Genomic DNA, 13,737 nt, shown 5'->3' with positions numbered 1-13,737 from the left:
CCCATGGCCAAATGGTCCTCTCAGGAAACAAGGGAGTCGACACAGTCATTCTTCCAGCTGACAGCTGTCAGATATTCCTGGGACACTCACGGAAGGATGGCAGACTGTGCTAGGGTGGGTGGCAAGCTAGGGAAAAAATATTAAAGAAATGGCGCCCACCCTCAAGGAGCTGGGCCTCCAGGAAAAGAGGCCAAACATGGAACCTGAAGACATCTAGGGAACTTGGCAAGGATATTGATGGACAGGTGCTGCAGAAGGAAGACCAGGGGCTCCTGGTTGTGTCTGGCCATCAGAACTCCAGGGTCCTTTTCCACAGGCCCCCACCTGGAAACCTCATTCTCCAGGGGTGGGCCGTGGGACTATGGATCTAAAGCTTCACAAACTCATCCAAGTGCAGCTAGTTGGTGAGCCTCTTTGCACTGCTAAGGTTGTAATGATGGTGTCCCCTGCCAAATTCATGCTGCAACTTAATCTCCAATGCAACAATATTGGGAATATGGCCATTGGCAGGTGATTGAGTCACAAGGGCTCCACCATAATGAGTAGGATTAGTTGCTCTTAGAAAGAAACCTGAGAGAGACAATTTACCCCTTTTTGCCCTTCTGCCATCTGAGGACATAGCGTTTCTCACCTCAAAAAAATGCAGCATGGCACCTGGTTTCTAAGAGTCCAGGGCAGAAGAGACAAGTCTTCTCATGGCCCCAGAATATCACTTCCACTGCATTCTCAAGGTCAAGTAAGTCCCTAAGGCCAGCCAAATTCAAGGATGGGGGAATTAGACTCTCTATCTCAGTAGAGGTAGACAAGTGTTTGCAGCTATTTTTATTCTATCGATGTCCCCTAAATGGTGACATTGGGATGCAGTTGTCAGACAGGTAAAACATGAGGACAGGTAAAATATGAGATATAGAGAGTCTTCCACATGCTTCTATGTCCACAATCTCACTCATCTTGTTACTTAGTCCCTCTGAGACTTGGTTTCTCCATTTGTAAAATCAGAACAATAGCCCACCACTAGAATGGCCCAGAGAGGATTCAATGGATCATGTACACCCAGCTCCACTGGACAGCCAAGTTTCCCTTGCTCCCTCTTCATGCCAATCAGGCCTGAAGACACCGAGGATGCCATGACTTTGCACAAAGCCACACTGCAGTCCAGGCAGAGCTGAGGCTGGACTGTGGGGGACTCTGGGTCCTCAGCCTGTGGTATGCTCTACAGTGTAACAGGACATGAATTAGCTGTTTTATGAGAAACTCAATTTCCTTATTATGGGGCAAACAGCCACTGTTCTATTCTAACTAACTAGACTGATTCAATTAACAGTGCTAAATACAGTTCCTACTTGAAAATAACTTCAGTTTACTGCTTCCACAAACCTCATTACATTTGATTAAACAAAATACATAGTAATAGAGGAGAGATGTTGCAAACTTTTGGCCATGGCCCATTGACTCAGGGGCCTGCAGCATTCAGCAGGAAGGAGGAATTATGAGTCTCGGCCTTGCAGTTGGAAGCTCAGCTCTGCCTCCCAACAGCTCTGGGACTCAACTTAAACTTCCAAATCCCAAGAAGGAAGACAGTAAAAGCACCCACTTCTAAGGGTTGTCAAGAAGAAGAATGAGAAACACATTGTTAGTGACTGAATTTTGCCCTACTTCCAAAATGAATATGTTGAAGCTCTGGCCCCCGGTGTGATTGTATTTGGAGATAAAGCCAATAAGAAAGTAATAAAGGCTAAGGAAGGTCATAAATGTGGGACCTTAATCTGATAGGACTGGTGGTCTTCCAAGAAAAGAAAGAGACAGCAGAAAGCCTGCTCACTCTCTCTCGCTCTCTCGCTCTCTCTTTCTCCCTCCAGAACCACATAGAGGAAGGACCCAGTAACACAGCAGAAAGGTGTCAGTCTACATGCCAATTAGAGAGGCCTCACCAGAAATATAATTTGCTGGCATCTTGATCTCATACTGCTAGCCTCCAGAATTGTGAAAAAATAACTACCTGTTGTTTAAGCTACCTGGTGGTATTTTGTTACAGCAGCCTGAGCTGACTGATATACACCTCAAGTGAGAGTTTTCATGGGCTTCTAGACTGGAAGCTTGCTGAAGGCAGGGATGGGACTATATGATATGCAATTTTGTTTCTCCTTGCCTGGCTGGGGCCCAGCATATGTTTAGTGTCAGTGAATTAACCAACAATCAAAGAAGGGTGTCAGCTGGAATTCTACTGGGCAAGCATGACAATATGGCTTCATTTGGTTGATTCCGTTATGTTCAATTAAATACTTTTCAAAGTCTTCTTGCTCTACCAAGAGCTGAGGATAAATAAAAGTGTAGTATCTGTCCTCAAAAAGAGAAAGATGAAAAACACCCATTTATCAGAAAACAAGATAAGGGATGCTACAGAGAACTTTCAAAGTGCTCCAGGAATTCCAAGGAGGAAACAATAAACAGTTCCTTAAGAACGGGGAAGCCAAGTTTAAAACCATTCTGATTAAGCCTAAAAAAAAAAAAAAAAAAAGGGGGTCACTAAAATGAACCAATGTTCGTAAGAATGCCAGATAAAGTCTGGCAATCAGCTCAGTTCCGCAATTAATTAACAAGGATTGGGCCTGCTGCAGACACAAAAGAAATACAGCCACAGACTTTGCTCTGAGTTTATTTGTATTGTTGAAATAGGAGAGAATTGTAGAGGAAGACAATTCCCAAATGGGAAATAAGGAGGTGAGATTCCACTGTCAACCCAGGTGATCAGCACATAAATACATGGGGACCACAGCAGATTTTGCTCAGCTCTAGGAAAGGGGCCCGGGGTGTCCTTTCAGTTCATTGTCCACATTTCACATGAAGGTGTAGAGGCTAAAGCACAGAACGGGTGAGCAGGGAGCATTACAAAAGCATGGTGGACAGTGGGGCAGTGACTCACCTCTCCCATCTCACTGCCCACGTGCTAGGAGCTGGGAATGGATGAGAAGGTCCAGAGACTACCCTTGAAAAGAATCAGGGACTAGAAGTAACATACATCTGAATCCTCCCTCTTGTCTCCTACACGACTTTATTCTCCTGCTTCTTGCTTTTGATCAGTTATCTGATCGATCAGCCCATGATTCTGCCTTCTGTGAATGGTGCTACCCAAATCACCCCTTCCCCAAACCTGCATCGTCTCAGATTTCCTGCCTCCCTCATCAGCTACATTCACTCACTGGCCACGTCCTCTTCTGTCTGTTCCATGGCCTACATCTCTCCTTTCTGCTTGTTTCATTTGCCACCCCTCTCGTCTGGGCCGCCATCATCCCACATCAGGACCACTCCAGCAAAACACTTCTACCTGGTCTCCGGGGTCCCTGGTTGACCCTCGTATTCATCTTGTGTTACCATAACAACATACTGCACACTGGATGGCTTTACAGAAATTTATTATGTCACAGTTCTGGAAGCTAGAAGTCAGAGGTCAAGCTGTGAGCAGGGTTGGCCTGTAGGTGGTGCCTTCTGGCTGTGACCTCACACAGGGGCTCCTCAGTCAGTGTGATGCCCTATCCTAAGTGCCGCTGCTTCTAAAGATACCAGTCATACCGGCTCATGGCCCATTCTAACAACCTCATTTTAACTTTATTAGTTTGTTTTTTTGTTTGTTTGTTTGTTGTTGTTGTTGTTGTTTTTGAGAATCTTGCTCTGTCACCCAGGCTGGAGTGCAGTGGCACCATCTCGGCTCACTGCAAGCTCTGCCTCCTGGGTTCATGCCATTCTCCTGCCTCAGCCTCCCAGGTAGCTGGGACTACAGGCGCCTGCCACCACACCCAGCCAATTTTTTGTATTTGTAGTAGAGATGGGTTTTCACCTTGTTAGCCAGGATGGTCTCGATCTCCTGACCTCATGATCCACCTGTCTCGGCCTCCCAAAACTTAATTAGTTTTTTAAAGATTCCATTCCAAACACACATTCTGACACACTGGGGGTTAAGGGCGTCGACATACACATTGGGTGGGAAAGACACAATCCAGCCACAGCAACTCCTCATTACCAACCCCCAATGGAACAACAGGTCTCAGATGCCCCACCGACCATGCCCCTGTCCAGACCAAATTGCTTCACTGCAGCCCCAGAAACTATACAATAAAATCCAAAATTCCCCAGCAGGGGCTGTGATGGCATGTTGGGTGTCTCTCAAACCTCATAATATCTACCTTCAGCCTTTTGGAACTGTGGGCGGGTTCCCAAACCACTCCAAATCACCTCTCTCCTCCCTGCCATTATGGTTCTCCTTATCTTATCAGGTCAATTCCTAAGCACTTCTTCCAGGAAGTATTTCCTTATTTTTTTTTTAAGACAGAGTCTCGCTCTGACACCCAGGCTGGAGTGCAATGTCGTGATCTCAGCTCACTGCTACCTCCGCCTCCCTGTTTCAAGTGATTCTCTTGCCTCAGCCACCCGAGTAGCTGGGATTACAGGCATGCACCACCACACCCAGCTGATTTTTGTATTTTTAGTAGAGACCGGGTTTTGCCGTGTTGCCCAGGTTGGTCTCAAACTCCTGGTCTTAAGAGATTCGCCTACCTCAGCCTCCCAAAGTCCTGAGACCATAGGTGTGAGCCACTGTGCTCGGCCAGGATGTATTCTTTATCCCACCCCACCTTCCAAGATGGCTGGGTGGATCCCCCATAACTCTCATCTTTCCCACTCTCAAGGCTTGGGTTATAACTGATTGTCATATTCTACTGACCCAAATGTTTTTTTCACTTGCCTTTCAACATAGGGACTGTGCCCAGTCCCATGGAGCAACAGTATTTGGTATTCAGTATACGCTTAAAACATAAATGAATGGCATATCCATCTCTCCTAATGAGAGATTGTGGACTTCTTGAGGAAAAAGGGGAGCTCTCATTCATCTCTGTGTCCCCCGCTCCTTTCCAGAACCTAGCACAGGGCTCATCACTAAGCAGGTGCCTTCCTGACCTGCGGGTGAGGTCGACTTCGACAAAATGAAGGCAGGAGAGTGCAGGGGAGCCCTGTCGGGGAAGCTGGAGATCTATCCGCTGTATGTCTGATAAGTTTCTGTTGTTTAACCAATTTCACATTATTCTTCATCATTTCCTTTCCCTAGTGAAACACTGAATTTGCCTCAATTGTTATAAAAACAAACCTTCATTGTAAAGGAAAACAAATGCTTTAGAGGAAAGAGCATTGATTTGAAGTCAAAACAGTCGGGGTGCCACTCCAGGAATCCACTTACCAACTACGTAACTTTGAACGTAAGACCCTTAACCTCCCATCTTCTGGTGCATGACGATGCATGGTAGGTGCTGAGTAAATGCTAGTTCCCTTTTCCTTGCCCCACTGCTACACTTTGAACTCTACCCTCATTTCTATCATCAGTAGGCTTCAGAGATTTTTTTTTTTTTTTTAGCATGGAATGTTTATTAGAAAACATTCTTGGGTAAGGGGGAGATGAAACAGTGGGTTTATTGTTTATTAGAAAACATTCTTGGGTAAGGGGGAGATGAAACAGTGGGTTTATAAAGGAAGACTCAAGGTGCCATTCACAGGGGTGATCTGAATTTGTCTAGAATTGATTGCCATTTTCACCTAAAAATTACCTGGGAAATTCAGGTAGTAGGAGTTCCCAAAAAAAGATTCTAGCTGTCAGTGACAACTGGCAGCATGTTTGTACCTCTTTCAGATTCTGATGAAAAGTTCCCAATCTCACTGCTTAGCATAAAAATATTAGCACCTGTACATGAGGCGGTGTGGATGACAGAGATGGAGCTCTCTCTAGATCTGATGGAGGTGTGGTATAGAAATACTCTTCCTGTTTTCCAAAATATTTATCACTTCCCTGCACACAATAAAAACTGACTGATTTTCATTCACAACCCAAACAGAAGGCTCTCTCTTTACCGGCTCCTGGACTCAGACGCAAGCAGACTTGTTGTGAGGAATACAGCAAACCAGGCTTCTGTTAAAACTCATGCGTAATCAAAACAAATTGAATATCCACCCTTATTCCCATAGGGAGTAGCATTATAATGATTAATGCTTGACAATTATATTTAATTAAAGCTTATTTACTTTATAAGTACTTTCCAAGTATTTTTCCTATGGTATTCCAAGCATTAACATTCCAAGATAATCTAACATATCACAGGTGAAGACAAGGGTTATAATAACAAGAAATGCACATTGGCATCAGGCACAGCCCGGAAACATTTTTTATAATGAAGAATATTTGTAGCTTGCAAATTTAAAAAGAATTTGATTCTTGAGGTCTGTAGCATTGCCTCTCCCTCTCTGTCTCTCTCTGTTTTTTCCCTCTCTCTTTCCAAACATACATCACTAACACAAAAACATATCCCCTCAAAGATGTATCTACAATTTTGTTTCCTCTATTTTTGTTTTAAAAGCCCTCACCTGCTCCAACCCAGCCTCAGGCTTCCAACATAATTAACCTTGAAAATTTCAGCGTCGTTATGTTTCAGCCCAGAAATCTAGATAGAATCAGTACATATACCTCCCTCACAAGTTTTAGACAAGAAATTTCAATATTATTTTCAGGTCCTGGTATATGTGATGATGAAAATTATATTGTGAAATTCAATTCTGGAAAATGTATCTCAGATCTTTAATATTTTTCCCCAAATTACAACCAACTGGATCTAATCTTATAGCACCAATTAAATATTTTATTTTATTTTTTATTTATTTATTTATTTTTTGAGATGCAGTCTTGCTTCTTTGCACAGGCTGGAGTGCAGTGGTGCGGTCTTGGCTCACTGCAACCTCCGCCTCCTGGGTTCAAGCAGTTCTCCTGCCTCAGCCTCCCTAATAGCTGGGATTACAGGCATGTGTCACCACGCCCAGCTAATTTTTGTGTTTTTAGTAGAGACCGGGTTTCACCATGTTGGCCAGGCTGGTCTCGAACTCCTGACCTCAAGTGATCCACCCGCCTCAACCTCCCAAAGTGTTGGGATTACAGGCGTAAGCCACCGTGCCCAGCCCCAATTAGCTATCTTTAACACAACTGAAATTGTCATTCTTTTGAATTAAATTTGATTTAATTTGTACAATTTCTGTGCAAGGCATGACAAACCATTTATTCAGTTTAAAAAGAAGTTATTAATAGAAACTAGACTTTGGAAAATGCTCATATTTAAACTTTTTAATTTTTCTAATTAGTTATTTTAAAAAACTATGAGGAAATGGAAAATAATCATTCATTCTGGTTTACTACAGAAAGTATGAAATACTTCACGCTCTGCTTCTAGACTCATACCTTAAATAAACAGCAATGTTCTCGTGCTTCGAAAGAAAACAAATTTTATGCTTGCCTGATGAGGAGAGAAACCCCACGTCTTTCATGAGGAAGCCTCAGCACAGATTCCTAAGGGTGATACTGAGGTGACCCATGGAGATGCTGGGTGCCTGTGACCCTGAGGAGTGCCAGGTGTCCTGCGAACAATTTCACAGGCATTCTTGACAATACTGGAAGTTCCCACTTTCCCAACAATATCTCCGAAGGTCCTCATTCCTGATGAACTTACCAAGTTCAAAACCCACACGACGTGCGTAATCCTGAGAAAGGTGGCAGGTATGTCATTTGTCCAGACTAACAAGGAAGCGCAATGTAGCTGTGACATCCATACAATGTACAATTCTCTTGATAGGACAAAGTTGAAACCTTCTGCTTCATCTGTATTCTGATTGGCATGATTTCAAATTACGACATGGTGAACCTTCATATTTTATGTGGAACCACTTATGTTCTCATAATGCACATGGACATACATCTCTTGGACCCACTCTAAAATCAGCCCCGTTTTACAGATGAGGAGAGTCCTAAACAAGTTGAGTCCTTCAGGCCCTGTGGTTACTCAGGTCTTGTGCAATTCCAAACCCTAGCACCTCGTTATATGCCTGGCTGCCTCCTTAGGAGAAATTAGAGATTGCTGAGTACGTGTAATATACCCACGGTCAAGCCTGAGCTACCGTTCCCATGCAGTAGGTGTAAACTCAGATAAGCTTCAGGACTGTCGCCGCATGGGCTCAAAGACCCATACGGAGGATGCTGTCGACTGTCATTGTGAACTACATGTAGCCCATCAGAGGAGCTCTCTCTGCAGCTGTCGGTGACATTTGGCTTTCGAATCTAAGTTGGTAGCTTGAAATTAATTGAATTTATTTGATTTGGTTTTTAATTCATAAAACTATATTGCGCTCTGCTCTAAATGAGCTTATATTCCAAATGTGGTGTATTGCTTTTCTTTCTAACCATGATGATGAAAGTGTATTTTATTAATATAACAACAAGGTGCTCTATTGCTTCCTAACTATTTATCCTACATGTGTACATAAATGTTAAAGGAGCTGGAGAGGCATTAAAATCAATCTTAATGCTTTTAAAACCAAAGGTGACATCCATTTAGGCTGTTTTCTAATAAATTCTGATTTTTTTTTCATTTGAGGAAACATATATAATTGCTAAGTTTATGCAATTTACAAGGTATTTTTAGCCTCAGAATAATAAACCTCTCTTAAATCGATGGTCTTTGTACTTGTAACAAAGAGTTAATAACATAAGGCAAGTGAAAAATAAGTGTAGTTATTAAACGCCTTATTGATAAGTTGAGACCAAGAGTTACACCAACAGAGAAACTGTGAAGGAAGGGAATGCTGATGAAGTTAAAATAGAAACAAATATATACTGCCATTTTGCAGGATTAAGTGCACTGTCTAAAAGAAAAATTTAAGAAAATAATTTAAATAAATGGTATAATAAGATCCTTTTAAGAGACAGCTGTTCAGAACCAAATTTAGATTCATGCTCTTTTATCCATTCTATGAATAACAACCAGCTTTTGTTATTTTCTTACATGAAACCTTTTTTAAATAAATTTCAAGTGTTATAAATCACTCAGAATGTACATACCCCTAATTCATGCAGTTTTATTGCCACTAAGGAAATAATCATTCTTTCTCACTTTGTATCTGTCTGTCTTTTTCTCTCAATGCACTTCTTTATTGCGGGAGCCCGAATAGTTCAAAGATTTTTAAAATTTTCATGATTAGGAACCCACTTTTTCAAATCAAAATGTTTTAACATTTTTAAAGGGGGAGAAATTTAACACTCTTGGTAAATAGTCTTCACAAAGCCTCTAACAAGTAAATTGATAGACATGTAAACATTGTTATATTTCAAATGACTCTTTATATGAATTTATGAAGCTTTAAAGGGCTTCATTTTGCAAAAAGCAATTTTGCAGGCCATTAGTCCATAATATAGACTAGCCTCTTTGGCGTATTTAAAGAAAAAGTGTGAAACAGCCAGGATGTTGAGACTTAGAATGGAATTGCCAACTGCACACGGGTTCATTTCCACCCAGTGTCTTGCTCAGGCATTTAGTAATGTGTTTTCCTAATGCAGGAATTGCACCTGACACACAAACATACACTATGGTACAAGCGTATTACAATGCATTTTCTTTATTATGCACATTGTGAATATACCCAAAGAAAAGTACGCAACTACAGCCAAACACAACCCTTCTGTCAAATCAACAACACGAAGTCCTCACTGTTATTAATGTATCAGGGCCATAATGACAAACTGTGACTGCATGGTTGAACTAATGTTTTTCACTCATAGACAGCTTAACCAGTCCATTGGTATATTAGTAAGACCTGCTTACTAATGAATCTTGGAGCAATTATTTGTATGTTTAAGGATTTGAAAGAAGGGTCAAGGAGTAGAAAAGCCGCTGTCCCACTTTTTTTGTTCAGGGGGTTCCTGGGCTTGAGGCTTTCAGTATTAAAACTGAGAAAGCCCTAAGCAATCCGGGATAAGTTGGAAGGAAGTTGGAAATTCATTTTGGTTTGGGCAAGAGACACAGAGAAAATGGATTGGGGAAAAAAATAATAATAAAAATGGACTGGGAAAAAAAATTACAAGCCTAAAAAAAGAAAGATTTGAATTTGTTACGTAACAAAGATGCTTTCACTAATTAAAGGAAGTTTACCTTTAACAGAGGCTTTTAGTCTCAAAAAATGGAAAAGCCCTCAGCATCCCAGGGGAATGCCAACTTCAAACGATTCTTAAGTTTTAATAATCACCTCGTGTGAAAATTGGCTGTGTTTAATGTTACTTTCTGAAAAGAATGAGTTGGTTTCCAAACAAATACAATTTCGGTACTTGTTTTCTGATACCGATTTTGGGTGTGTGAAATGGAAAGTTAAAAACATTTTACTTTGGCTAACAGATTTTAAAATGATAAAAATAGCAGTTGTACGAACTCCCAAACTGAAAGAGCAGATTAATTTCATAAGAGATTAGAGTAAAAAAAGTTTTAAATTAAATTAAATTTCTACCTTAAATCAGTGAGTGATTAAGACAAAGATGCCAATGAAATCTGATGAAACCAATCCAAAGGCGGGCTTTTGATCTGTTACCCCCATAAAAAGAGCCCATAAAATTAATCTCCCTGGATGCTTTCCATGTTCAATCAGTACAGAATAACTTTTAAGCACTCAGGACATTTGTTATAAAGTGCATGCTCTCTAGTTGTTCATATACACCCACCCACGATTCTAAAGATCTCTTCAGCTCCACACGCAGAAAACAGACAAGAATGGAAGAGTGGATGTTTTCAGGAGCCTCTGGGATTTGTGCTCATTAGAGAGAAGAGTTTCAGGCCGGGCAACGTGGCTCACACCTGTAGTCCCAGCACTTTGGAAGGCCTAGGTGGGCAGATCACCTGAGGTCGGGAGTTCGAGACCAGCCTGGCCAACATGGTAAAACCCCGTCTCTACTAAAAGTACAAAAACTAGCCGTCATAGTGGTGGGCACCTGTAATCCAGCTACTCAGGAGGCTGAGGCAGGAGAATCATTTGAACCCGGGAGACGGAGGTTGCAGTGTGCCGAGACCGCACTACTGCATTCCAGCCTGGGTGACAGATCCAGACTCCATCTCAAAAAAAGAAAAGAAAGAATTTCATCAGGGACTTAAAAAAGGAGTCAGCAGTGAGGAATGGAAATCCCCAATCATTTATTTTTATTTATTTTTACTTTTTTGAGACTGAGTTTCGCTCTCGTTGCCCAGGCCGGAATGGAGTAGCAGGGTCTCGGCTCACGGCAACCTCCACCTCCCTGGTTCAAGAGATTCTCCTACCTGAGCCTCCTGAGTAGCTGGGACTACAGGCGCACGCCACCTCGCCCAGCTAATTTTTGTGTTTTTAGTAGAGACAGGGTTTCGCCATGTTGGTCAGGCTGGTCTTGAACTCCTGACCTCAGGGGATATGCCACTTTGACCTCCCAAAGTGTTGGGATTACAGGCGTGAGCCACCGCGCCCAGTCCCCAGTCATTTTAGTTCACCAGTATTCATACGCCCCTTCCACTCCCCTAACCAACAATAAATGATGTCAATTTGGTCTTTCCCTTTATTTATTTTTTATTTTTTTATTTTTTCTATTTATATATTTATTTATTTATTTATTTATTTATTTATTTATTTATTGAGACGGAGTCTCGCTCTGTCGCCCAGGCTGGAGTGCACTGGCACAATCTCGGCTCACTGCAAGCTCCGCCTCCCGGGTTCACGCAATTCTCCTGCCTCAGCCTCCCGAGTAGCTGGGACTACAGGCGCCCACCACCACGCCCGGCTAATTTTTTGTATTTTCAGTAGAGACACGGTTTCACCGTGTTAGCCAGGGTGGTCTCCATCTCCTGATCTCGTGATCCGCCTGCCTCAGCCTCCCAAAGTGCTGGGATTACAGGCGTGAGCCACCACGCCCGGCCGCATACTACTTGTTTAAAACTCAGTGCGTGTCACTGAGTCTGTATATAATATATAGATACCACCATATCAGCAGGACATCCTCTTACCCCTGTTGCAGATAACTGGAGGTTCAAGGAGGCCCCACAGTTTGCCTAAATGGAGGAGGGGAATTTATAGACCATTGATGCAGCTGTCACAGGACAGCAGGTTCAAGGGTCAGCTTTTCACCTTACAGCTGACAAGTGTCCTCTCGAGGGTCAGGAATGAAGGTTTTAACTTTGGGAAGCAAGTAGGATGGAAAACAGATACTGAATTCACACTCTGGCTCAACATCTTAGTTCTGCAACTGGCTACTTATACAGAATAGACCAGTTATTAAACTTTTCTGTGCCCCTGTGCCCTTTTCTGTAAATATAATCTCACATTTCTCAAAAAGTTAAACACAGGACCCAGAAATTCCACTCCTCTGAATAGACCCCAAAGAGCTGAAAACAGGGACCCAAGCGGACACTTGTACACCAGTGTTCATAGCAGCACAGTAGCCAAAAGATAGGCACAGTTCAAGTGTCCATCAGCTGGTGAACAGATAAAATGCGGTCTACCATGCAAAGGAATATTACTCAGCCACGAGAACAAGCGGAATTCTGACATAGGCAGTGACGTGGTTGAAACTCGAAAACATTATGCTAAGTAAAATAAGCCAGACCCAAAGAACAGAGTTGTGTGATTCCACTCACCATGAAGTACAGGCAAACTCACAGAGACAGAGAGACCAGAGGCCACCAGAGGCTGCAAGGAAAGGAGACTAGGGAGTTACTGCTTAATGAGATGTACAATTTCTGTTTGCGTTGATGAAAAATTCTGGAGATAGGTACCGTTGATAGTTACACAACATTATAAATTTACTTAATAACACCAAGTTGTACACTTAAAAATGGTTAAGACGGCAAATTGTGTGTTACATGTTTTACCACAATAAAAATAGTTTTATAAAACCCACAAAAACAGGAGTATCAATGCGTAGAGTTCCAAGGAGAATGAAACCAGAGTTCATGTAGAAAAGAGTGACTAAGAGGAGACGCTCAACTATAGTGATTGTCCTTTGCCTTTCTGCCCCCAGTCAATGCGGCACATGAACGAGGCTCTAGCATGATGCTGGGAGTCCACCTGGCCTGGTGGGCATGTGCAGTGCTGAGCTCTTCGGACCAGAAGCTGCAAACTCATCCCTGTCTGCAGAGACTGTGTTGCCACCAACTCAGAAGTTCTATTTCTTCAAGGGGAGAGGAAGTCTTGGGACGTCAGTTTTTGACAAAGGCAATTAACAAGTTGTAGGCAGAGGACCTTACTTTTTTCCCTAATCATGAGCTTTAAAATTCACTGCTTCTAGAAAGAAACTGAATTTAAAATGCAATTATTGTGCAGTAATTAACTTTGTCCAAATGAGGCCCTTTCAGAACTCAGTTTCCTTAGGGACACATTATTGAGCCCAGTGAGGTGGTGTGTTTTCCTGGCCTTTTTTTTTTACATTTTTCAGTAAAGTATTTTTGTGGTCAAATTGGTGGATTTTTTTTAAAGTCTGATTTGATATATTTGGGCTCTTTCCAAGAACTCTGTCACAGTGTTCAGAGTTTCAGCTTTCTACTTGTGGGTGAAAGAAAAGAGTCTCATTTCTAGAAATCAAATGTGTTTTTTGCCACGTGAAACAGCCTCTTGGAAATCTGCCTCCAGCCAGCCAGCTTAAGACAATGGCAGTGACAATTAGATGTTGTCCTTGCCCTCTTTCCAAAATTGACAAATTTCACCTTAAAATTGCAAGAGCAGCTCAGTCCAGAATGGAGCATTGTGCAAACCCCTGGCTGAAATGGAAAGAGGCCTTTGACCATGGGGAAATGTGGTTAAAAGGCCAGCTGCCTTTAATTCACCTGTGTGATACCAGTTGAGATTTCTTACTTTTCTTTTCTTTATTTCGTTTTTCCC

At 42.2% G+C, this 13,737-nt stretch overlaps 1 long non-coding RNA gene across 1 annotated transcript; it reads right to left on the bottom strand.

Moving 5' to 3' along the window:
- Positions 1-2,640: 2,640 nt before the first annotated feature.
- On the bottom strand, positions 2,641-3,334 carry LOC129526738 (uncharacterized). The gene is made up of 2 exons (XR_010130895.1): positions 3,201-3,334; positions 2,641-2,856 (listed from the first exon to the last, which is right to left on the bottom strand). It is a non-coding gene; the product is annotated as an uncharacterized lncRNA (long non-coding RNA).
- Positions 3,335-13,737: the final 10,403 nt, after the last annotated feature.

Source organism: Gorilla gorilla, chromosome 15 (genome assembly GCF_029281585.2).
Source record: "Gorilla gorilla gorilla isolate KB3781 chromosome 15, NHGRI_mGorGor1-v2.1_pri, whole genome shotgun sequence".
Lineage (NCBI taxonomy): Eukaryota > Metazoa > Chordata > Mammalia > Primates > Hominidae > Gorilla > Gorilla gorilla.
The sequence above is the reverse complement of the archived record's forward strand: the minus strand, read 5'-3'. Positions and strand labels throughout refer to the sequence as shown.